We start from the raw sequence: 25,633 nt of genomic DNA, 5'->3' as shown, positions 1-25,633 counted from the left end.
CAAGCCCCGCATTGGGCTCAACTCTGAGTGTGAAGCCTGCTTGGGAGTCTCTCTCTCTCTCTCTCTCTCTCTCTCTCCCTCTGCCCCTCTCTCATGCTCACTCACTCTCTCGAAAATAAAAAATATATATATTTTTTAATCAAATTAGTTACCAACATTTAAAAATCAAGAGGTTGTTGGAAATCTAACAAGCAGGCACCAATCTGCAGGTGAGTAGCAGCTGTCCACTGTAGAGGGGCTTGCACAGCTCCCTGCAGTCCCCACCCCTCCCTAGGGCCCACCCCAGGCTTCTGTGTCCATCCTGCCAGTCCCTGTGGGTCTTCGATTTTGCTAGACCTTGACTGGATGGGGGGCCTTCTAGAACTTAGACGCCAGGTTCTCAGGCAAGCAGACCTATTTCCAACACCTCCTCAATGTGCCGGAACCTGTAGGGAAGCCCCTAGGTGTCGGAGACATACAACGTGACACGACAGTGTGTGCGAGTAACTTGCCCTCCGGTGGGTGAGCAGAAAATCAAACTCAAGGAGAAGGCCCATCCCAACACTAAGATTCTGGGATGCAAGGAATAGATTGGAAGCGGAAAAGGAGGAAAATAGACGTAAAGGGGAAATGTAACCTGGAGGCCTGGTGGTAAGAATAAGGTGGCAAATATGGCTGCCTTTTTAATATTTCAAAGTCTCTGTGATGGCTCCATTTGGTGGATACGAGTGCATCGTTTAGCTAATGATGTGTAACAAACCAGCCTGAAACTTAGAGGCTTCAAACAACAGCCATTTACTCAGCTCGACATCATGCAGGTCAGCAATTTAAGTCTGGCTTAGCTGGAAGGTTCTTCTGGCCTCGGCAGGCTGGAGGCTGATCTTGGCTGGGTGGTTCATGCATCAGAGATGGGTCAGCGGGGGGCTGGCTGGTCTAGGATGACACCTCTCATGTGTTTGAGGTCGGCTGGTGGTCAGCTAGGACAGTGATGGGGACTGAGCCGTGCGTCTCTCATCGTCCAGCAGACCAGCTGCGCAGGGTTCCAAGAAAGTGAGCGGGAGCATGCGAAACTTCCTGGGACCGACGTCAGGACCCGCCGTTTCACAGTCACTTCTGCCATGTTCTGTTGGCCAGAGCAAGTCACAAGGCCAGGCCAGATTCAGATGGTGAGGAAACCAGCTCCATCTCTGATAGGGGAACTACAAAGTCACACCGCAAAGAGTGTCTGTATAGGAAGAATTGTATGACCTACATATTTTCGTCATTGATCTACCACAAAGAGGAAACACACACAAGTGGCTTAAACAAGATAGACTTTTACTTTTCTCTCATATAAAGAAGTCCAGCAATGATTGGGAAGCTCCTTAAGGTCCTCAGCAACTCAGACTTCCATCTTTCTGCTCTGCCACTTTGGTGCACCATCTACCCTTAAGCAGACCACGTGTTCCAAAATAGCCACTGGAGCTCCAGCCATCAAGTCTTCATTCTGGGCAGGAAGCAGAAAGAATTGCGGTGGAAAGGAGAGACGATGCACTAAACAGCGTGCCTTCCCACTCAACAACTTTTGTCCAGGTCCCCTTGGTCAATACTGGCTCTAGACGGGGGCAAGGGACGCGGTCCTTGAGTTGGGGACTTTGCCATCTGAGTAAAATCAGGTTTCCGTGAGGAAAAAAAAAGATATGGAGAATAAATACGAGGTATGAAACTAGCAGCATCTGCCAAAGGGAAGAGAGGTAGAAGGGAAGAGTTAGAGCCTCTTGGCGTTTTAACTCTCTCGAGAGCAATAAAGAACTCTTTTCTAATTATCTGATTTGTGAGATTATAAAGAAAATAAACATCCGTGTGCCTAACAGGTAGGAAAGAATGATCAGTCACTACCCCATCAACAGGGCCTACAGACTCAGGACCCGTCCTCAAATCATCTGTCCTGGAAAGGCGACACCCCAACATAGTAAGTCTCCCCACAGCAACCCGCTCCCTCCAGCTGAGAAGCCTGGGAGGGACCCCGGCCCCAGGCAGGGCCCAACTCCTATCCGGATCGTGTCTGCAGGGAAAACCTGGGGGCACTGCCATGCCTTGGGTGGGGGACAGCTCCCCTCCACCCTCGGCCCCCCAGACCTGCCGGCTTCAACTGCATCCCCTTCTCTCACAAGACTTGCTGACTCCAGATGAGCCCTCCAAGGGCCCTAAAGGGGACAATAAACGTCAGGAGAGCCTGACGTCAGAAGGAGGTGATAAAACATAAGAAGCAGACAGAGCTTCTCCAGTCTGGCCCAGACGCACGGGCCCCGACCGTGACTTCCCGCCCAAGAGCCATTTCCTCAGACATCTGCGTAGCCACAACACCTCGCACGAGAGGCTGGGCCCGGGGCAGAGGACAGAACAGCCTGGGAGCCACAGCCTCAGTGTCAGCCTCTGGGCAAGCAGCGCAGAGACACGGCCGAGCTGCAGCTCCCTGGAGGCTGTTCCTCCCCCAGCCCAAGGAAGAGCAAAGCCCGTTCCATTTGTCATCCAACGGGGTATTGACCGGACACCCGCTGGCACCCGCGTCCTCTGCCGCAGTCATGTGGCCACCTCCGGGCTCGGTGCTCTCGGCTGACGTCAAGCAGAAGGGATCTGAGCCAGCGAGGGCCACCAAGAATTCTATGGCATAACCTTGCCCCCGTGGAATGAATACCCTGTTTCAGGACCCCCGGGCGCACCTGGGGAAGGAAGGGCGTGTTGTGCGGAGACCTCAAAGCTGGTCCATCAAGTATGTTCCTCATCTTTGGCTCCTGCCAAGTATTCCATTTGAAGAAAGGGCTCCCAGCTATGAAGGCACGAACGAGTGGGTGAGTGAATGGTTGACAGCCGTGCACCGCGAGAGCATCGTGGGTCTACTCCACACGCACTTACCAAGTGAGTAGTAGGTGTGCCGGGCCAGAGGTACAGGGAGGAAAAGACGGGCCGTGCCCACCGTTCCTGCGCAAGACGGTTCAATGACCCTGCCCCCGTTCATCGCCCGTCTGCCCAGCCTGGTCACGTCCTCCCTCCTACCAGCGCCCTGATCCGGGACCCACGACCCACCACCCCACCAGCTACCCGGTGTTCCTCCCCCAGGGGTAGCCCCAACTGCCGCCCCCGTCGTGGTGGCACCTGCTCCTGGCTGGTGATCGGATGTGGGTCGCCAAAGCTGGAATAGAGGTTTCTGGGGGCTCTGGGACCACGGTTTCTCTCTCGTCCAGAGAGCGTCCAGGATCGACCCTCTGCCTCCTCTTCCGGCCGCCGTCCTGGAGGGGCGTGAGCCCAGAGCCATCTCGTTCCCTGCCCAGAGAGGCTGTCTGCCCACAGAGGAAGAAGAGCCAAGATTGCTATGGAGAACAGGTGCTGAGCCTTCCCCAAAGGCCCCGCCCCTGGGCCTACAGTTCTGTGAGACCCAGATCACCCCACCGCTTAAGCCTGCTCGTTTGGGGTTTCCACATCTTGCAGCTGAAGGCATCCCTGTGACCTGGCCCCATAGGGGCTATGACAGAAGGAACGCTTTTCTGCCTGGGGGAGGGGACATTTGGGCAGAGTGTTAAAAGCGCGAGCTTCAACTGCCCAGAAGGATAAGGAAGGAAGAACATTTCAGGCAAAGGGAATGGCATGAGGAAGAACATGAAAATTTTAAAAAACATAACTTCCTCAGGGTGTGGGAAAGGAATGGGCTTTGGAGGGACAGAATGACACTTGGGACTCTTCTAAATAATTAAGTTCATTCAATCCTCATGGTGACCTACCAGCATACAAATTTGTTCCCCACTTGAAGATGATAATCAGCTTTATCCACACGAGGAGACTGAGGCACAGAGAGGCTAAGTGATATACTTAAGGTCACACAGCTGATGTTAGAGCTGGGATATCCAGTCAAGCGCCTGCCTCCAGCGTTCAGACTCTGAAGCCTGACTGTCATGTCACCTTGGGCAAGTCATTTAACTCACCCAGCCTCTGTCTTCTCAACTGTGAACTGGGGAGAGGAAGCCCTAATGACAGACCACAGACCTGAACAACAGGGTTTTGTATCTTTTGTTTGTGTTTCACTGGGGCCCCCTATCCTTTCACCTTGAGGGAGGCAGTCTCAGGAAAAGGGTGGATACCCAGGGCCACAGGCCTGAGTCTACAACCCCCTTTGACCAGTTTCTTCCTAAGCAGCTTTGGGCAAGTATCTGGCCTCACAGAATTCTCAGTTTACTCACCTGTAGAATGGGACCAACGGAGCAAATGGAACCTGCGTCATTGGGTGACTGACCAGGTGTCTGTTCGGTGCGCCTGGCCAGCTGCAGGGTGGGGAGGGCGAGGCATCTAGGAACACAGACTCTGTCCCGGGGGCTTTCAGAGGCGGCAGAGGAAGCCATGGGAGCATGCCCGCACCCCAGGAGAGCACACAGCTAGAGCCCTGGGAACTCCACAAAGAGCTGAGGGAGCAGAGCCCACAGAGGCACACGGGAATAGGAACCCGGGAGGTCACCGAATAGCAGCTGTCCAGAGCCCGGACCAGCCAAGGAAGCCGGAGAGCAGGCGGGCAGGGTCAGCCTCCTCAGATGCCACAGAGAAGACAACTGCGATAAGAACCCCCAAGTGCCTGTCAGATCTGGCAATTAGGAGGTCATCAGTGACCTTGGTTGGCAGAAGCTGTGGGGGCAGTGGGAGGACAGGAGGCAGGCGAGGAGGGAGTGGAAGCTGGCAAGGCAGGAAAAGCCCTCCCACGAGAGAAGATAAGTAGTAACACCAAACAGTAGCGATAAGGCGGCAGGCTGCGTGGGCCACCAAGTTCTCAGGCTCACCGGCTGGGAGGGGGTGGCCGAGCCCCACCCCCACCCCAGTGAGGACAACCCAAACTCCGCAAAGGCGGGACAGGGACTTCCAAGGACACACAGGAAGGTGTGGTTTTACATTTCAAGTCACCAGGGAATCGCCTCGAAGCACAGTCTCCCAGGATGTGGGGCAGATCCTGCTCCGAAGTTGATGTTGTAAGTTACTGTAGACACTTGGGAAGATAGATGTGGGCAGACATCCCATATGGATGCGTGCACGGGTGGATGGATGGAGTCCTAATGATACATGAAAATTGCACTATTTCAAGATCTAAACCTAGCTAGCAGCGATTTAGTGACTACTGAAAAGCAGACTTCCTGCTGATGGTGAGTGGATGGAAACACATAAAAGCAAATGCTCCCTCTCCAGCCCCACCCCTCCCACTGGATTATTCGGATGGATGGATGGATGAGTGGATGAGTGGATGGGTGGGTGGATAGACGAGTGGATGGATAACTGGATGGATGAAACACTATTGGGGTGTACGGGTTGGGTGCATTGGCAACTGACCACCCAGATCGCGGATATATTTGGAAACAAACCAGAGACACAGTATGTTTTCCCATGAATAAAGAAAGTCAGTTAAAACCATCCAGCCTTTTCCTCTAATATGACCATCACTATTTTGGTTACAAAACTCGAGCGTTGCTTCCAATTGCACTCTGGGAATGAGACCATTTTCATTGTATGACTTGCAGCCTCCTGACTTCAAATAACAAAATAAAGTTGTCTCTTATGCTAAGTGTCTGCACCCGGTTGGTCGGATTTAGAGCCCGCGGAAAGTAAAGACATTACTTTGCATCTGTAGGACAGGTGTGACAATAGCTATCCCCCACGGCCCAATGGTCTATTAGCCCCGGAGGAGCACCTGGGACAGGGCCCAGCAGCCAGTAGTTGCTCAATAAATGCTGGTTCTTATTTTTCTTTTGAGTCAAACTCATCACCCATTTCAGGGAGTCCTGACCAGGTGGTTTTCCCAGGACCAGCATCTTGACAGGCGTTCTGGGAACAACACTGAACCTCCGTGACAGCACCAGCTTCGCCTAGGCCCCCAGCAAGGCCTCAGATTCTCACTCCTCAGGAGAAGACAGGTCACTCCTCCTCTGAAGCCAGACTGCCTTGCTGCAGGCCCCAGGACAGCTGCCTCCTCCCCCAGGCCCATGGCACATCATCCCTGCAGCCACTGAATCCACTGCTGGCTCTCCTCTTAACAGCTGTGTGACCTCAGGCCAGTGACTTAACCTCTCAGAGCCCCATTCCTCTCATCTGTAAAATGGAGACAATACTAACCCATGGGTGCAAGGATGGTTGGGAGGCTCACATGAAAAATAAGTGTAAAGCATTTGGTTCTGCACCCAGACAGGGAGACTTTAATAAATGGTAAGATGGTGATAGTCATTTTTATTTTCTCAAATAATGACAATTCACTTTAGGTAGATCATTCAAAATTATGCAAATTAATTGGCCCTCATAATCATGGTGAGACAGGGCAGAGGTTCTCATTCAGATTATGTCCATAAGGAAATGCACTGATCAGAAAGGGTAAGAGACTGGCCTGCGGTCACACAGCAAAAAGGCTGACCTCAGGAAGACGCCTCCAGCTCCTGCCCAGGCACCTTCCCGGGGCCCCCCAGAAACCTAGCAAGACATCCCTTCTGACTGCCCAGGGCCAGGCCCTGCTCATCTTTGTCCCATCTTCCCCTCCCCCTTCTCCAGGCTAACATGATTTCATTCAGCCCCAAACGTGTGAGAAGCTTGGGCTGATGCATAATTCATGATGCCAATTTGCATTCCCTCCACCAGGCCTTCAGCCTCCTCCCCCACCGCCCCCAGCCCAGCCCATCCGCTCCTCCCAGATCTAGCATCTGCGTTCCCAGTGACATTTTTCTAGCAGCAGTGGTCTGGAAGCCCCATCCCAGAGCTGGAAATGCTTCGTGAATCACAAGGCGGTTCCTTCTCCCCTGGACCTTGTCAGAGCAATTCAGGGGCCTGCCCTTGGGGATCATGAGACAGGCCTCCTTCTGGAACCTGTGTTGGGCAGGTGGGGCCGGAGGAGAGTATGAACACAGCATTTCAAACAAGGCCATGCTGGGGGGGGTCTTCTCGTCTTCCCCCTGCAGCCAGGCACACGCATTCCATTTGGGCCCGCCCCCCAGGGTGCTCAAGTCAGGTTCACTGACCTCCCCCTGTGCCCAGCCCTTGTCAGAGCTTGCCCTTAGATGAGAAGGTGAGTCTGGTTGAGCCCAAACTCCATGCTCCTTCTGTGGCCAGGACTTGGGGCCCCCAGGCCTCTGCAGAAGAGTTGGCTGAGGCCTAGGGGAGGATGAGGCTTTGACTCTGTGGCCAGGATGGGACTGAGGGAAAGGGGTATAGTCACGGGGCAGGGGGTGGGGAGGGAGGAACACCCCAGGACTGCCTGATGAGAGACATAGGCCCAGTGCAGAGACCTGCAAGGCCGGCCAGACTCCCCCATCCAGATTCCACCCCCCTCCCAGGGAACCAGGCCCAAGGCCCTCCTAGATGGGGCCCCCAGAATGGACAGACATCAGGACATGGTGGCACCCTCTGGGACATCAAGGAGGCCTGTAAGGCCCACAAGGGCATGGCCACCTCAAACGAGTGTCCTGGTGTGGCAGGTTGTGGGGATGGCCAGATTCCCCCGTGGGGGTAGGGGTCTCTGTGGGTGAGAGCCTTGTCAGTCCGATGTGTCCATCCGCACAACAGGTGCTCGGCCACAGTAGGTGCTCGGCCTTACCAAATGCTTCCGTGATGGGTGTCTGCTACATGCCAGGCATCCTGCACAGCCACAGTCCTCAATGCCCAACCCTATTGGCATGTGGAAAAAAAACAGGGAGGTGATGTGGTCTATCCAAAGTCACACACTGGGGAAGGACAGCCGGGCCCTCTGCCGCACCCCAGGACCTCAGGGCAAGGGAGAGGGGTGGAGCACGTTCCTAGCAGAGGAGAGCCCCTCCCACCAGCCCCGCGCCAAGGCCAGGCTCCGTCCGGACCCGGGCACTCAGCAGTGAGCGCAGGAGGGAAGAGATAGTTCGCTTACCCTTATCGGGCCTTATCGGTCAGTAGCCATGACGAGGTCAGTGTGCAGCTCCTCGCCCTTCACCTCAGCCCTGCCCTCCTGGGCCCCTCTGTTGTGTCTCCCAGAGGTGGGTAGACTCAACTGGCCATCTTGCCATCTTTAGGCCAGAGCTGAGGAGTCCCAGATGAACTCGCTGGCAGGCATCTCCAGCCTTGGGGAGCCACAGGAGGTGAGCAGGAGCCTGGAGGCTTGCCCAAGGGGCCCTGGGAGCCCAGTGCCCTTTCTAGAGATGGCCTTTGAGAGCACTCGTTTCACCCAACTTGACCTTGGTCCAGAGGACTTCCTTCCCTTGGTGTTCATGGGTAAAATGAGGCACAGATCAATTACATCTCTTTACAAGTCCCAAGAAAAAAGGGAGCCCCCGGCACATGTCCCATGTCTCCTGATTACCCGCTGTTCCCTTCATTACCTCGTGGAGTCCTCAAAATCATCCCTGTGGTGGGTGCTATCATCCCGTTTCTCTAGGTGGGAAAACCGAGGCCAGTGAAGTTATTTGCCCATGGTCGAAATGCTAGATGAACGATTGGTAGAACTGGACATCCAGGCCCCAGCTAGCTCCCGAGCTGTGGGACTCTGACCGTGTCGTCACCACCTGCTGAGCCTCGGGGTGGTCTGGCAGTTCATGCTGTGCGACTAGAGCCGGGTGCCTGGGTGATAACCCCTAGCAGTGTGACCTGGCCACATTCTAGTTTGCCTCTCTGTGACACAGGGTCATGACCACGACTGCCTCACAGGCTGTCCTGGGACAATGCATGGCAGGTGCCCAGGGTGGGACCCAGAAAATGCCCAATACCCATCAGTTCCAGCCGTCACTAGCTCTATCGCTGGTAAAAGGGATGGAACAGAGCTTGGAATGTCTAAAACCTTACAGCTCGGTGGTTCTCGAACTTTAGAACATCAGCATCACCTGGAGCGCTACCCAGCCCCCAGTCTCCGACACAGCAGGTGTGGGGGATGGGGGCCCAAGGATCTGCATTTGTAGAAATTCCAGGTGAGGCTGAGGCTGCTGGTCCGGGTCCTCTATGGGGACACAGCGTAGATCTTGACGTTGTAAAAATCCACAGAGGGGCACCTGGGTGGCTCAGTCCGTTGAGCGTCTGACTTCGGCTCAGGTCATGATCTCACGCTTCATGAGTTCGAGCCCCGTGTCAGGCTCCATGTTGACAGCTCAGAGCCTGGAGCCTGCTTCGAATTCTGTGTCTCCTTCTCTCTCTGCCCCTCCCCTGCTCGTGCTTTGTCTCACTCTGTCTCTCAAAAATAAATAAATGTAAAAAAAAAAAAATCCACAGAAAGCCCCACTGACGGGGTGAAAAATCTGACTGCTGGGCTCAGGGAGACAGCTTGGGGTGGATCCCTAGAGGCCCAGAAGCAGGAGGGCACAATTAAGTCCATAATTGTGCCCTAATTGTTGAGCGTTTACTAGCCTTATCTCTCCGGACTGTGAGAGTCCCCTATCCCCAGTTGCCAGGCGGCTCTTTTGGATGGTATTTGCTCTCAGGCCAGAACCTTGGGTGGCAGGTCACAGTCAGTGCTCTTCCCTCTCCCCTCCCCAGGCACAGCCAATCAAATGCAGCAGTTTCTCAAATGAAGTACTGGCCTCTGGCAGCTGCCCCCCACCCCCACCACCCCCAGCACCCACTGAAGCCTCCCACCAACGGGGAATAGATGCGGACCATCTCCATGGCACAGAGGAAGCACCAAGGCTCAGAGACACCAAGCCACTTGCCCAAGGTCACACAGCCCTAAAGGGGCCAGCCTGGTCACAATCCCACAGCGCTTTTCCAGCTGCTCCCCCGTCATCCTCAGAATAGCAGCTCACATTTCGCAGGGCCCTCCAAGACTAGGTCTGAGGCCACCCGCCTGAGCCCCTTTTGTCCTTCATGGCACTGACCACAGCCGCAATGAAATCGGTCTGCTTCTGGTTGGGAGCTCATGCCTCTCTCCTACTGGGAGCGCCAGCACCATGAAGACAGGGGCTGTGTCTCTCGTTCCTCGCCAAGCCCCCAGAGCTTGGCACCACCACCACCACCCCCCCCCCCCCCCCCCCCCAGCACCGCACAAAGTGAGGGCTCCCTCAGCATTATTTCGTGAACGATTGCTGACCCGGATGGTGCCACAGAGCTGCCCGGGACAGCCAGCTCAGGGGGCAGGCCCTCTGCAGGTAGGGACTCGGAGCTCCTGCCTCCCCCCGCGGGCCCCTTTCCCGGTGGGGCCCAGGAGCCCAGGGGAGATGTCTCTCGTTCTCAAAGACTTCTTGATCCGGCCAGCCCCAAAGCACTTGGGCACAGCCCCATAGCCCATAGCCCATTAGGGGCCAACTCATTCCTGGGTCCCTGTTTCTACCTCAGGTAGCCTCAGGGGATGGAAAGATCTGCATGGGGCCGACACAGTGCCTGCCCTGGCCTCTGGCGTGGACCTCTGGGCTTTTCAAAGCACTCGTCTTACACCAATGACAGCAGGATTCTTCACCATCTAAAACTGAAGTTTGAGAAACTTGACAGAAAGCCATGGGGGAAGGGAAGGGGGAAAAATAGATAAAAACAGAGAGGGAGGGAAGCAATCCGTAAGAGACTCTTAAATACAGAGAAGGGTTGATGGGAGGCAGGGGGAGAGGGGAAAGTGGGAGATGGGCACTGAGGAGGGCACCTGTTGGGACGAGCACTGGGTGTTGTATGGAAGCCAATCTGGCAATAAATTGTATTCATAAAAAATTTTTTTTAAAAATAAAATATAATTGAAGTTTTGCCAATCTTACTTTTCCACACCTGTGAAATGGGAAAAGGCTTACAGGGTGAGCAGTTGTCCTGGTTTGTCCGAGCCCGAGGTGTTTCTCAAGGCGCAGGACTCTCAGTGCTAAGTGAAGCAGTCCCAGGCCGAAAGGAATGGTTGCTCATGAGAAGTTTGACAAGCACTTGACACGTATTTTGGCTCTCAGGCTGCGGAGGAGAGGTTAAGGGATTCGCCCGTAAGATGGCCCAGCAAGTCAGCTGACCTTGGCAAAGACACCAATCATCGTCCCTGCCTCCTGGGTCTGCTCACCTGCCAGGTGCCCCTGGCACCCATTCTCCGTGGCTCTGGCCAAGGGTCTGCACACGGTTGGGGGAGTGGGGAGCTCGCCAGGTAGAGAGGACCCCCCAGAGGGAGTTTCAGCAGCCTGGGGGGCTGGGGGGCAGCCCCCTCTGCCCGACTCCCTGCCTCACCTGCCCCTCCCTTCGAAGCATTTTCCTCCAACAAACATCATCAAGTTCAAAACAAACATTACCGTTAAACCCAGCTGCCAGCCATGGCGCAACCACTGTGCAAGAGGCTGGTGGGAGAGATTGTTCGCTCTGCTCGGAGGACTTGGGGGAGGCGCCGAGCACCCTGCCAGAAGGGACCTACGCCCGGCTGGGGATCAGTACACTCTGGGAACCCTGCAAGGTCTTCAGATGGGCCAACCCAGGGATCCTGTAGGGCATGGCTCTCCAGAAGCCTAGCCAGCCAGTGTGGCCAAACGGTCAGGCCAGGGGACCGGGGCAGCCGAGAGGCTCAGGTTTCTTGGGACTCTGGCCTTCCTCAGGCCTGGGTTCAAACGCAATCCGTGTCCCTGGGCAAGTGGCTTAACCTCTCTGAACCTGCTCCCTCATCTCGTCTTTCCTGAACAGCCTTCCACGTGCCAGGCATTGGGCTGGGCACCGTATGTGAAGGACGTCACTTATTCCTCAGTGCAACCAGGCAAGGAGGCTGTGCAGAGGTGAGGTAACAAGGCGGAGGTCACGGGCTAGAAAGTTAGCACGGAGGCGCCAGAGGACCATGGCTGGCACGCAGGTTTTGCCCCAACCGGCAAAAGCACGTGTTTCACCTGTGACACAGAGAGGGAACAACAATGAACGTGGGTTTCTTTCCTTCCATCTTTTTATTTCTGAAACCCCAGTGCCAGGCAAGCATCAGCATACAGGAGGCGTTCAGTGAAGGTCTCTGGAATGAATGAGTGAACTGTTTCTTCCTGTGAGCGACTGTAGCAAAAACGAACGCCCCATGAAACGGGTGCTTTCCCGTGGACAACTCCTTGGGGATCTGGTTCTCCAGGCACGGATGTCTCCATGCCCACGTGCATCCCCAGAAGCTTCTCTGGGAGACCCTGTGGTCGGGCACAACACCTACTGGAAGGTGGATAGACCCGCTGATGGGTTGACAGCACCAGGGACTCGAGGGTGCCTGCCCCCCAGCCAGCTTCTTGCTCTAGCCCCCTCAGACCCATGCGCCCCCACCCTCCCTGCCCACCCAGGACTCTGGCCGTTGCTCCGAATTGCTGACCTTCCTCCGGGGGTACACAACACCCCAGCCCAGCCCCCCGATCTTGCTGCTAACTTACTTTTTGGATTAACGTTGTGTCTGGATTAGGCACAGCCCAGCACAGTCTCTAGAGATCAGCTCCTAGGGCAGAAGCCATCCCTGGATAGGCTCAGTGGGTTCTGGGGTTGGCGGTGAACTTTGCAGGGGGGTGGCTTCCCAAAGCGTGCACACCTTCTGGAACATCTTGAAGTGAATCTGCCTACAAGCAGCCTGCGGTAGGGCCCACAGCCATGCTCCCAGCCTGGGGTGCACGTATACACCAGCCAGACTAAGAAACGGGAGGCTCAGTGGCCGGTGTGGAGCCCTGGGCCTTGTTCTCTGGGTCTGGACCAGAAGGCAGTCTTGGGCCGCAAGGGCCAGCCCAACCCAGAGACTCTTGAGTGGGAGAGACTCAGAGTAGGGGAGTAGGCCCAGGCCACAGAAATAGAGCCGGAAGGGCTAGAAGTTTCGAAGTCTGAGTCACCTGCCCCCTTGGTGGGTGCAGAGGCCCGTGCTCTCCCCGACTGACACCCTCTCCCACCATCCCTCCCCCACCAGCCCACATAGACTCTCCATCCCACCCCCCTCCCTGGCCTTCTGCAGCACAAGCTACTTACCTCTGCCCACCCGAGGCTGCTTTCTCTCTGTCCTGCCCCAGGCTGCAAACCTGCCTGCGGTGATTTTCTGTTGCTTTCCAGATTAAATCTGGAGTCGACAGCTGTGTGACCGTGGGCAAGTCACTTAACCTGAGTCTCATTCTTGTCACATGTAAGTGGTGGTAAGGGACACATGACACCCCACGTGTTGAAGGGCCAATATCTTTCCTGCTCTTCCCTCTCCTTCTCCTCGGCTGGTTATTGAAGGCCAGCATCACCTCCCAGCTGCACGTCTACCTTCTTCCCAATGTGGAGCCTTGGCTCATGCTAGCCCAATTTCCTGACTCTGCCCCCGCTTGTACCAAATCACACCCACCCCCTGGCCTTGGCCCACGGGGAGCCCTTCTCCTGTCCCTCCAGTTACCCACACCCCACGCATCATGTCAGCACCCTGGGAGTGACCCTGGAAACCACCCCCACCACCCCCAGTCCTGATCAACCATCCCTCTCTGGTCCCCACCGCCAAGAGAGTCACACACCAGCGTAGCCGTTGGTCAGACCGGCACGCGGGAGTCCGCCATGTTTTCTCCTGGACCCCTCTTGGAGTGCTGGCTGCTGGGAGCCGGGGGGCATTTTCTGCTTCTCCCACAGAAGCCCTGGGCTGTACACTCAGCGGGCACATTTGCTGGCCTGACATACCTGATCCCCAACCACCACCCACGTCCAGACGCCCTCCCAGACCAAGGGCCCCATTATCATAATGAAAACGATCATTTGTCGCCAGCCCACCATGAGTCAGGCACTTGTACAAATACTGACTTGCTTAATCCTCACGGCTCTGCATGTAAGTACTTATTAGCCCATTTTACGGACAAGGAAGCTAAGGCTCAGAGAGCTTGGGTAAGAGGCCAGAGTCCCCAGCAAGGATACAGCAGGGTGGCAGGCAGACTCGGGCCTGTCAGGTTCCAATGTGTCCACTGCACGGCGGGCAATGCCCAGAACAGCGCCCTATAGCACGTCCTGGCAGGATGATCCCCACCGTCTGGGGCCCCCAAAAGGGACAAAGGAATGGGCTTCTGGCTAGACTGAGGTTCTCCCGGACTTAGGAATCTTGCCACAAAGCCTCTGCTGTTCTGCCTGTAAATGGAGTGAGGCCAGACCCACCAAGCCAGGCGAGAGCACAGAGGTGCTGAGGCTGGAGACCACAGGACACGTGGTGGGGCCGAAAGGAAGTGTGTGAGTGTAGCAGCCGCAGGAGCGTCAGAGCAGCGGTGGGACTGGGGCGGGGTGGGGGGGAGGACTAGACATGGAGCGGGGGGCACAGGCGGGCCCGATGGTGGCGGCCTGGCTGGGAGCCTCTGGAGGCTGCACCTTAGGGCCTCACTCTTCAGTTTATAAGTTCCGTCTGTTCACAATGTGGAGGGCCAGGGAACAAGGGAGTCCCGCTAGGAGGTGTGGCAGGGAAGTGACCGGGGCCTATATGGTAAGGCACCGGCCTAGGGACAGGGAGAAGCAGACAAGCACAGACAAGATGGTTCCAGAAGTAGAATTAATGGTCCTGGCTGGTGGACTGGGTGTGGGGCAGGTGGCAAATGGAGTCAAGATGAGACCCAGCTTTCTGACAGAAGTGGCTGAGGGATGGGGTGGGGGGGCAATTGATATTTATTGAGAAGATGGGGAACAAGGGACAACCAAAAACTTGGGTTGGCCCTGATGAGCTTGGGGCGCCTGGGAGGCCCCCAGGTGGAGATGTCAGGTTGGCAGCTGGGGAGGGACTAGGGTGCACCCACCGGGCCTGGAGGGCTCGCCTCACCTCAGGGTGTCCCCACAGAGAGGACAGGGCCGAGGACCACGCCCTGCCAGAGGGCGGGAAGGGTGACGAGTGGGCCGCAAAGGAGTCTGATGAAGCAAGATGGGGACGAAGAAGCGGCCACCGGGCCCTGCAGCCTTGGGCTGGAGAGGGCGCGGGTCCGTTTGGAGCAGCTCAGGCTGGACGGAGTGCAGAGGAGGAGATGCGGCTGGAGGTTGCTAGATCTTGTCCCAGGATGGTGGGCCAGCAGAGAGGGGCCCTATAGCCCAAAGTCCTCAAGAAGTCAGGACGGCTGGGGCTCAGGGTCCAAGAGGAAGTGTGGCCTTGGAGACGAGGGACCCTTCCCCCACTTGCAGCAGGAGATGAGGAGACGGAAGTGTGTGAATTGGGATCTGAGGAGACAGACGGGGAGACCGCTGTGCAACGGCTCCTGTTTGCCCAGCATGAGGTGTGGTGAGGACATCACATGGGGGTAAGGGGTCACCGGAGGCGGAGGGGACACGAGGAATGCCCCGACGGGGTGCTAAGGCACAGCAAGGGGCTCCCAGGGCATGGGCAGCACCCCCTCCCCGCCCACCGTGCAGCCTCAGGAGTAGCTAGAACAGAAGCCCAACTTCTGGGCTCCTGCAAGGGCCCCCCACTCCTGGGGACAGGGCTGGGTAGGGATGAGGCCACACGGAACAAGAGAGGGGAGGGTCTGGCACCCCACACCCTAGGGGGTCCGCTGCCGAAGGTGTGGGCCCTCGTGCGGGAACCAGGGGTGGGTGATACACCCTCTGGGACCTGCCCTCCCTCTCACACCTCTGCTCCAAGCAGGGGTAGGGCCAGACTTTGTCGTGCCATGTACAGGTGACACTGGGGAATTCAACCCCAGGGAGAAGAGAACAGGAAAGAGAAGAAACACGCACACCAGGTACAACGTCAGACCCTGCCCAGGTAGGACAGCATCAAATCCCCTTTTGAGGGACATCCTATGCCCCCATTTCACAGACAAACGAACTGAGGCTCAAGGAGGCTGCATCAGCATTGTGGTTCAAAGCTCGGGCTCTGGGGCCAGTGGACTTGGGTTTAAACTCTGGCCCTAACCAGCTGTGGCTTGGGGCAAGTGACTTAACCAGCTGTGCCTCAACTTCTTTCCCTGTAAAGTAAAAATAACACTTCCTCCCTGCTCAGGTCGCCATGTGGATCACAGGAAGCCCTCTGAGCCCAGTGCTACCGGGCACCCAGGGAGGGCTTACAAGGGGGGCCACGGTGAAAACCAAGATGCCAGAGGGGGCCCCAGAGGCTCCCAGCCTGAAGGCCACACCCTGTCCTCCTTCTGGGCTGAAAGGTGCATCTACCTATAAGAGTCTTTCCAAGACGCCATTTCTTTGTGCTGGTTTCTGTTGAAGTCAGTGGACGGCAGGGAGGGAGAAAGGCAGAGGCCACAGGCCCTGGAGGAGACAGGAGAAAGGGAGGGAGCCCCCAGCCTGGTGATAGATCAGAGGGACAGGGGCGGCCACAGCAGGCAGAGGGGAGATTAGAGGCCAGAGAAGGAAGGAATGCCAAGGTCGCCGGGACAGGGCCCGCTGGGGCCACTAAGACCGCCTGAGCCCCGTATCATGGCCTGACCTTCTGGGCTAAGTCACCTATGTGGTGAGACTGGGAGGAGGGGCCCCAGAAAGCCCCTCACCCCTCACCCCTCACCCCTCACGAGAGCTTCTCCTCTGTGGTCCTCACTGTGTCACAGTGCCTCACTTCCACCATTAGTGCTGAAGCCAGTCAGCAATGGAGCCCGGCTCCAAACTCACATCTGCCCCCAGCACCCAGGGCTCAGCCACGGCTCTGGCACCCCCACCAGCCGGAGCCCTCCTGCCTTAAATGTGCACCTTTAAGAAAGTCCCTGGGCTGAGTGATTCTGGCCTATCACCCCTGGTGGGAGACTGCAGCTCAGACCAACTTGTCGTGCCAAGGGGGAGTGCAGGGTAGGGTATGGAGGGAGCTGTGGCTGGCTGGAGGGTGGGCTGGGGTGGGGGGAGGGTCATTGCACAGGCAAGGACCTTACAGGAAAGGCTCCAAAACCCACCTGCTCCAAAGTCCCAATTTCCCAGATATTGCAAACTGAAGCCAGCCGAGGTGGGGTCAGCCTGGGGGGGGTGGGGGGGGGGGAGTCCTGCCTGAGACATCACCCAGTCGGGACTAGACACAGAAAGGTAAGTGGGACCCCTGGGTGCCTGGTCTGTGGTCACGCCGAGCTGTTCCAGCCCTTCCCTGTGGGCCTCAGGAAGGATCTGGGGTGCACTGTGTCGGTAGGGCAGGGGCGAGAACCAGCCCAGAGGCTGTCCAGAGCCACGCGGGAACAAGAGGAGCCGGGCTTTGGGGTCCCTGGGCGGAAGGCCAGGGCCAGCTGCTTCTCATTCCATCCCGCCATTCCATACAACCCAGGCACTGCCAGGAAGAGCTCAAGGGCCCACATTTCAAATGAGAAAGCAGATGCTTAGGGGACATGCAGTGTTTTGGCCCAGAAGGAGGCAACGAAGTCGGTCTGGGGTGCGGGTCCGTAGCCAGTCAGCCAGGCTCTTTGGCAGCTCCCGGGGCTCTGCCTGTTCAGACAGATTCAAGAGCTGGTCCTCCAGCCCCTGGGGGTCTGGCAGGATGGCAAGAGGGCAGGGGAGCCGATGCCAAGAGCTGGGGCAAAGGAGAGCTCCAGCCTGTCCTGGACAGCCCCCAGCCAGCAAGACACAACAGCGTTAAGGGGCTATCTGGTCGGCGGGTGGGGCACAGGAGGGCGGCCCGCCTGCCGTCTTCTCCAGCTCCGGGCAGCCCCACCTTACCAGCTCCCCAAGGGGCTGGGGTAGTCAGGGGAGCACCTCTCCTTCGGGCGGCCGAGTCAGGGAGGAAGCAATCTAGGGACGTCCCCTTTGGAAGGAGATGCCTCCCGAAAGTTGCACCGGGGACACATTATCCCGGAAACTCACACTGTCCAAATTCTGGGCTCGCTCCCCCAAAGCTCCTCAACAGCTGGAGGGGCAGGTGTCTTAGGCAGAGGAAGAGCGCCGCAGCCAAAAAGAAATCTTCTGCCTGAGATAGAGCCATAGCCCTAAGTCCATCCTTAGCGTCCCGCCCCTACCCAACCCACCTTGGCCGTGCCCCCCCCCCCCCCCCCTGGGTAGCCAGTTTTTTTCTTTAGGGAAAAGGAAAAGTCTCCGTTGCCATGCAGACTCTGTTTCCATGAGCATCCAGGCCAGGGGTTCCTCTCACTCTGGGGCCCGCCCTCACCCAGGCTTAGCAGGGGCTGGGGCCCGGGAAACGTTCGCATGTTCTAAGTTCATTGTAGTAGTTCCACGTGCCACACTCTGGAAATCGTTCCTTTTTCTTTAAAAAAAAAAAAAAATTGTTCCTTTTGGCACTGTAATTAATTTTGTTGCAAGTAAATTCAGGTAAACCTTATTCTTGTAAAAATAGAAAGGAAGGAAGGAAGGAAGGAAGGAAGGGAAGGAAGGAAAGGAAGGAAGGAAGGAAGGAAGGAAGGAAAGGAAGGAAGGAAGGAAAGGAAGGAAGGAAGGAAGGAAGGAAAGAAGGGAAGGAAGGAAAGGAAGGAAGGAAGGAAGGAAGGAAGGAAAGAAGGAAGGAGAGAAAAGAAAAGAAAAGAAAAGAAAAGAAAAGAAAAGAAAAGAAAACCAACACAACAAAAACCTAAGCAAGATGTGATGAAAATCCCCTTAGAAGTAAAGCCTACTTAAGGACCTTCTGCTTGCTTTCCCCAGGTAGAACCACAGGAGCCATTCTGATGCCTTTTGTTCCGTCATATACATGGATATGTGTCCACAGGAAGCACATCAAACACGTTGAACACACACACATGCCGCAAACTCACACAAATGGCACCACTCCACCCTTGCTTTTCTTCCCCAAGAATCCAACTTTGACCTCTCCCTGTCTTGACACCTGGTTAGAAATCTTTTTGAGTCCTTGCTCTTTCCCCAGCCATGGGCTCTTCTCCTGACAGCCCACCTGATACCTGCCTTCTGGTGGTTTCTCCCCTCCTGGGACATGAGTTGAGCCCAGGGTCCTGCCATGAGGGCAGCATTTCCCGAGGTGAGATACGGGTATCACCAGACTGAGGAGATGCCATAAGGAAAACACAATGTCCTAGTCGAGTTGACTGGGGAGAAATGTAGTATGTTAGCCCTCTCTTGAAAACTCCCGGCAGCACAATAGTGGCCCTGAGAAGTCCTGCAACCAAGAAGCTTACTGACTTTTCTTAACCAAGGATGACCCAAGCTTGGGAAACCATGGAAGCCTTCAGGATATTTACATCACACCAGATGATACGCTGAGGAGAGGGGCCCTGGGTAGTTCCTTCCAGGTTCATGATCTCACGGTTCATGGGTTGGAGCCCCGCATCGGACTCTGCGCTGACAGCTCAGAACCTGGAGCCTGCTTCAGATTCTGTGTCTCCCTCTCTCTCTTCCCCTCCCCTGCTCTCTCTCTCTCTCTCTCTCTCTCTCAAAAATAAATAAACATTAAAAAAAATTTTTTTTAAACACCATCAAGAAAGTGGCGTGGGCGGCGGCGGGGAGGGGAACACAGCATGGGAGAAAATATTTATTTGCCAATCACATATCTTATAAAGAAACTGTACCACAATATATAAAGAACACTTACACCTCGATAATAAAAAGACAGATGATCCAATCTAAAAATGGGCAAAAGATCTGAACAGACATTTCTCCAAGGAAGATACGTAAAGCGATGAAAAGATGCTCATTGTCCCTAGCCATCAGGGGAATGCAAACCAAAGCCACAGCGAGATAGCTCTTCATACCCATTGAGATAACTATAATAATAACAAGTAGTGGCAAGAATGCAGAGAACTCGGAACCCTCATACATTGCCAGTAGGAGTGTGAAATGGTGCAGCCACTTTGGAAAACACTTAGGAAGTTCTTCAAAAGGTTAAACATAGGGTCACCACATGAGCCAGCAGTCCATGCATTGGCATATACTCTAGAGAACTGAAAATCTGTGTCCCCATAAACACACACACACACACACACACACACATGCTCGCAGCAGCCTTCTCCACAAGAGCCAAGAAGTGGAAACAGCCCAAATGTCTATCAACTGATGAACGGATAAGCAGAACGTGGTCTATCCATGCAATGGAATGTTACTCAGCCATAAAAAGGACTGAGATACTGATGCGTGCTATGACGTGGGTGAGCCTTGAAAACATTATGCTGAGCCAAAGAAGCCGCACACAAAAGGCTTCTTCTGTACTGCATGATTTCATTTATGTGAACTGTCCGTAATAGGTAGACCTACAGAGGCAGAGAGGAGGTGAGTGATTGCCTAGGGCTCGGGGTGGGGGCAGAGGAAAAAGGGGAGTGACTGCTAATGGGTGTGGGGTGGGGCTTGGGGGGGTGACGAAAATGTTCTAAAATCGGTGGTGTTAATGATTGCCCAACGCCGTGACTGTACTGAAAACCACTGAATCGCATACCTTACAGAGGTGAATTGTATGATATGTGAATTCTATCCCAGTAATACTCCTACAATTAAAAAAAAAAAAAAAAAAGCAGCTATGGACTCATAAAGGCCTGGCACCGGGTTTGGGGGTCGTGGGCACAAACCCTCCTCACTTGTACACTCTCCGTCCTGGCTCCTGCCAATGGACCTGACTCTTCCGCGAGCATTCCTTCCTGCGCCCCTCCCCCCACCCTTCTCCTTCAGTCACCCCAGGTGACCTCACCTTCTCCTTGCACCTCTCGCATCCAGGTGCCCTTGATGTGAGGCGTGCTCTTGGCCCCCTCGCTCTGTTCAGGAGCTGTCATCTGAGCTGCTGGGTGCTGAACCCATGTCCCTCTCTCCTGATTAGAATGACAGCGACAATCACCACAGCAATGGTAATAGCTGTAACACTTACGGGGCCATTATTGTGCACTAAGCACCGTGGCTGCACCGAAGCCCTGAATCCCCCCGCCCCCACCCCCGGGGCTTCACGTGCCCATGAGGCTGGCCCGTTCAGGCCCTCGGTGCTCCCTGGGCTCATGGAGCGGGCTCCCGATGGCAGAAATGACTCAGGCCCACCCACTGATGCCCAGCTCTGTTCCAGGAACAGCATTTTAAACGAAGTGACTCAGGGCCCAGATGAGTAAGGCAGATATTCAGCCCAACAGACAGACAGACAGACAGACAGAACATTGCAGTTGGTGTGCGTGGCCTCTAGTCCGTAGGCGCCTCGGGCCCTCTGTAGGACCTGCCTGAGCTCACACACTCAGGAATTGGGTTCAGAGGACAGGGCCTGCTCCTGGCAGGCCTGCCCCCGGGGGCCCCTGAAATACCCCCAGGGCTGGCCCCCCCCAGTCCCAGCTGCGGAGAGGAGCCCCCGGCCTACCTGCCTGCTGACAGGATCACTTCTTTTCTGTGCCAAGCACAGCCCTTCCCCAGGGCTCTGTGATCTAGTTTTCTTTTTCCTACCTTAGAAATAGCTCATCGCAAGTTTACCCACAAGCCCTTTGGAGGGCAGAGGGCCCCGCACCCCCAGGAGGAGACACTCACAGATTAGGAATTTCTGAGGGCACAGCCAGCCTTGTAGTGATATTCAAATAATTTTTTTCTTGAGTGGCAAGAAAGGGAGATGAGAGAAAGGGAGGACGGGAGGGAGGGAAGAGAGATTCTGGGCACCCCTGGTTCACGGAGTGTCCTTGAATTTGCCTACCGGGTTTACTCTTGCCTCTTGCTGGTCTTCCAGTCACTGTGTGACCTTGGGGAAGTCACAGGGTATCTCTGGGCCTCCTTCCACCAGTAGTCAGAGAGGAGGTAATAGATTAGGCCACTACCTACCTGCCGAGCTGCTGTGATGTGATTCCAGGCATGGGGCCTTTGCCAGACCTCCCCAGTGCTAGGGGCTGGCTTGGGTGGGTCTTGTCTCCACAGCCCATCTCCTTCCCTCACCTGTCAGCACCTACCTGGGGCCTTGCTTGGCAGCCGGGCTGCCTGGCATGTGCTACACGAAGTGAATCAAGCAGGTCGGCAGCACTGGCTAGAGACAGAAGTGAGCCCCTCTGGGAGAATGGCTTGGAGCACACACACCCCTCGGGCCCTGGGACATGTGGGGAAACACAGCTGGAACTGTCTGTTTCCTAGCCAGTTTACATCCAGATGACCTCCCCTGTTTCCGCCCCCCGCCCCCAATGACGTGTGGCTCCCTGTCACTGCATTCCCACTGAGCCCCAAGCTACTGGAAGGTAGACTTCGGCCCCTTGACCATGGCCTGGGCACAGGAACCATTCATCATTCTACGAGTCTGGAAACTGTCCTGAGGCCTGGGGGGGGGGGGGGGGGGGGAGGGCGGGGCTCATCTGGGAAAGAATCTCAAAAGCCCTGCCCAACCTTCCACCCGCCTCCTGCCCCTCCTTCCAACAGTCCCAGCATATGGCTGCCCCCTCCCACGCAGAGCCCCCCAAAGCCACCGTCCACACGCGTGCATGCACGCACGCACACAGACACATGCACGCACACGCCAACCCCACCTCTCAGCCCCACCGCTGCCCTGGAATTCTGGCCGAGCGAAGGTTCTCTCCTCCTTCACAAGAAACAAGGTTGTGGGAGGTTGGAACGGAAATGTAGCCTGCTGAGTCCACTTGGTGAGAGATGGGGGACTGTCCCCCATCTCCCAGCCCACAGGACAGGGGACCACCACCGCAAAGATAGAACACCTCAGCTTATTCTGCGGCAAGGCTGCGGGGCGGCTTCGGCAGAGGGCGAAGTCAGGACCGCGAGGGCAGGTCCCACCTGGCGTCCTGGAGGGCAGCAACCACAGCCTCGTACCTGCCCTCCTGCCCTCTCCACACCGACACCCCACACTTCGTGATCCTGGTCCCTCCCTGCCCATCACCGAGCCCTGCCTGTCCTGCCTTCAGAGTCCCGCCTGAGCACTGCCTTTTCTGCGGACTTTCTCACCACCACCTGGTCCCAGCTCCCATGGGAGCCTCCCGGCTGGGCTCCCTTCATTTCCTTGCCCTGTGAAGGTCCATTCTCCACACAGCAGCTGGGACGGCCTTTTGAAAACCTAAGTCGGGCCACCCCACGCCCTTGCCAAAGACCCCCAGCCCACCCCCCACCCTGGCGCTCCCCTGCACACTGGCCAGCATGGCCAGGCCCCTGCCCCTGACTTCCGCTGGTAACTTCTTCCTGCTCACCTCACTTTGTCTCTTCTAGGCTTCTTCCTGTTTCTCCAACATGCCAAACCCTTTGCTGTTTCAGGGCCTTTGCACATGCTGTCTCCCCGTCTGGACTGCTCCTCCCACCCACCCCCCGACACACCGCTTCCCTGATCAGCTCCTTCCCGGGCACTCAGCTGAACTGTCTCCTCTGAAGTGTGTTCACCTTGTGGGAAGCAGGCCTCCCCAGCGCCAGCCTATGAGGGGCGTTTGTTATCATTTACATGTATTTGTCACTATTTATGCACGCACATCTGTCACCCTCACTGGACAGCGGGCTCTGGGAGGACGGGCACCACGTCCACCTGTTGCGGCCCCTGCCGCAGCTCCAGCACTTGTGGACGCTCGTAAGAAGCTGTAAAATGAAGAGAGGGCTTCACAGATGGGCCCGAGGACACTGGAGGGGTGAAACAACAGGGAAAGTCAGAACGGAGACGGCTCCACCTGTGCCCCTGATCTCAGTCCCCCAACTGCCCACTCCACTGAGGGGGAAATGAGGGACCTCTGTGGGCCCAAGGGGCTGAAGAGGAGTGACCCAGCCCAGTGTTGGCTGGCCACATGAGAGCTTTGGGGACCCCCAAGGGTGACTGAGTGTCACAGACCTCCGGGCACCTCTGGAAGAGCCACTGCAAAGGTGCAAGGTAGAGACCATGACTGCAAACCTACCTGGGACCCACAGGGGACCCCCCCCCCATAGGGCCTGGGCTTCCCAAAGTGCCCAGGACAGAGGAGAAGTCCCGATTAGCTAAAGTCCCTCCCCGGAGCCCGTTCCTGGCTGGTGGTGGCCTCGTAGGAACACCTCAAAGAGGCCTCGATGCTCAAAGTATGCCTTTCACCTGGGAGCAACTTAGAGCCTGCCTGGGATTCATTCCCTCTCCCTCTGCCCCTCCCCCATTTGTGCGTGCACACGAGCGCTCCCTCTCTCTCTCTCTCTCTCTCTCAAAGATCAATAAATATTTTTTTTAAAAAAGAAAAGCCGGCTTAGACCAGCATACAGACATATACAGCATAGTGTGTACGTGTGTGATTATTCAGATTGCGGTGGTTTTTTTTTATGTTTCCTTTTACTTTTACATGTTTTCCTAATGGTCCCAGTGAACATGCTTTACGACAATGATAGCGAAACCACCAGGAAATGACACTCTTTTTTAAACAAGAAAATGTGATGATTCCTTTCAAGAAGCACCTTGCATCGATTTATTCTGCCGAAGGGCCTGATGCATAAGGTTTTGGGACATTGCCTGAGGCGAAGCCCTGAGGAGGGACTGTGGGAGGAGGGGAGGTCGTGAAGGGGGTGTGAGAGGCAAGGGTGTCATGGGCACCTCCCCTGGGCAGGTTGGCCTTCCAAGGGCCCAGCTAGGGCTGAGGGAAGCCTGAGGGAGAGGGTGGGGGGGGTGCTAAAGGCCAAAGCCACCCACTCCGGAGACTTTTCCCTTCCTACAACTACTTTCTTTCTTTCTTTCTTTTTTTTTTTTTTTTTTAATTTTCATTTATTTATTTTGAGAGAGAGAGAGTACGCAAGCAGGGGAGGGGCAGAGAGAGAGGGAGACAGAATCCCAAGCAGGCTCTACACGGTCAGCACGGAGCCCAATGCGGGGCTTGAACCCACAAACCATGAGATCATGACCTGAGCCAAAACCAAGAGTCAGAGGCTTAACAACTGAACTACCCAGGTGGCCTCCTACGTTTACTTCCCTTTCCTTTTAACCCTCTTCCTTGGCCAACAAGACCTGGCTCAGGGACCGCTTCCTCCAGGAAGACTTCCCTGATAACCCCAGGGCTCTGGGCAAGGTTAGGTGCTTTCCTATGGGCTCCTACAGGAGCTTCTTGGGTCCCAGACCCAAGACGTGTGAAGACGTGATGGAAGATGTTTCATGCGTCCATTCCTGACCAAGACTAGCACCCAGAAAGTCCTCGGTAAACAGCCGCCGTGCAGGCCCCAGGTCCCCTCCTTATTCCCAGCTCACCCAGATTCCCCTGTGTGTGTCCACTGATGTTCCAGCTATCTGCTCTGGCCTAGGCACAGCCCCCTCCTTTGGGTTCTGCGTACCAGTTGCTAAGGGCCTTCACGTAAGACCTGAGGCAGAGCAGCTTTACGAAAGCATTTAGAGGCGGATGCCAAGCGTTTCTGGCAGGTCCTGGTGCCGGTCAAACCCCTCCTCAGCCCCTGGGTCTCAGAACCCCACTTAGCAAGTGTCCAGGCTCCAAGCCTTTCCGGATCCCCTCAAGCCTGGGGTCTTGAGGCAACTGACGGGCAGGCAGGAACTCTGGTGCCTACGTCTCATTGAGTAATCGTTGAATAAAGTGACACGCGAAAGTCCCCCTCCGGTGCCGGGCAGAGACAACGTGCTCAGAGACTGCAGATTCTCATCTCCCTCCGGACCCATAAGGGGAAGGTAGTGGCTATTCTAGACGGGGTGCAGGTGAGGCTCTGAGTCCTAAAGACTGTACCCAACCAGCTGGCCTGGGCCAGGCTATTCTTTGAGACGGCCCCACTTTAGGCAGACATGGCATCCGCAGTGGGAACATCGGCCTTCTCTGGAGAGGATCCTTGGGCAACCCACACCCTCAGGGGCCACCCTTGGCACCATTTCCAGGGTTTCTTGGGCTGGTTGTGACATCTGCTTCTGGATTCTGCTCCAGGTGAGATCTGACATCTGAAGGCGCAGGTCATATCCACCCACTCACTCACGGAGAGAACTCCATAGGTGCAGAAGGCCGAGACAATGTGGGCCCTTGCGCATCCGGCCCCTGGAAAGGGGGTGAGGTCAGTGGGCAGGATACACTGATGTCTGTTG

The sequence above is a fragment of the Panthera uncia genome (assembly GCF_023721935.1).
Source record: "Panthera uncia isolate 11264 chromosome C1 unlocalized genomic scaffold, Puncia_PCG_1.0 HiC_scaffold_3, whole genome shotgun sequence".
Taxonomy (NCBI): domain Eukaryota; kingdom Metazoa; phylum Chordata; class Mammalia; order Carnivora; family Felidae; genus Panthera; species Panthera uncia.
This window is presented reverse-complemented; position numbering follows the sequence as displayed.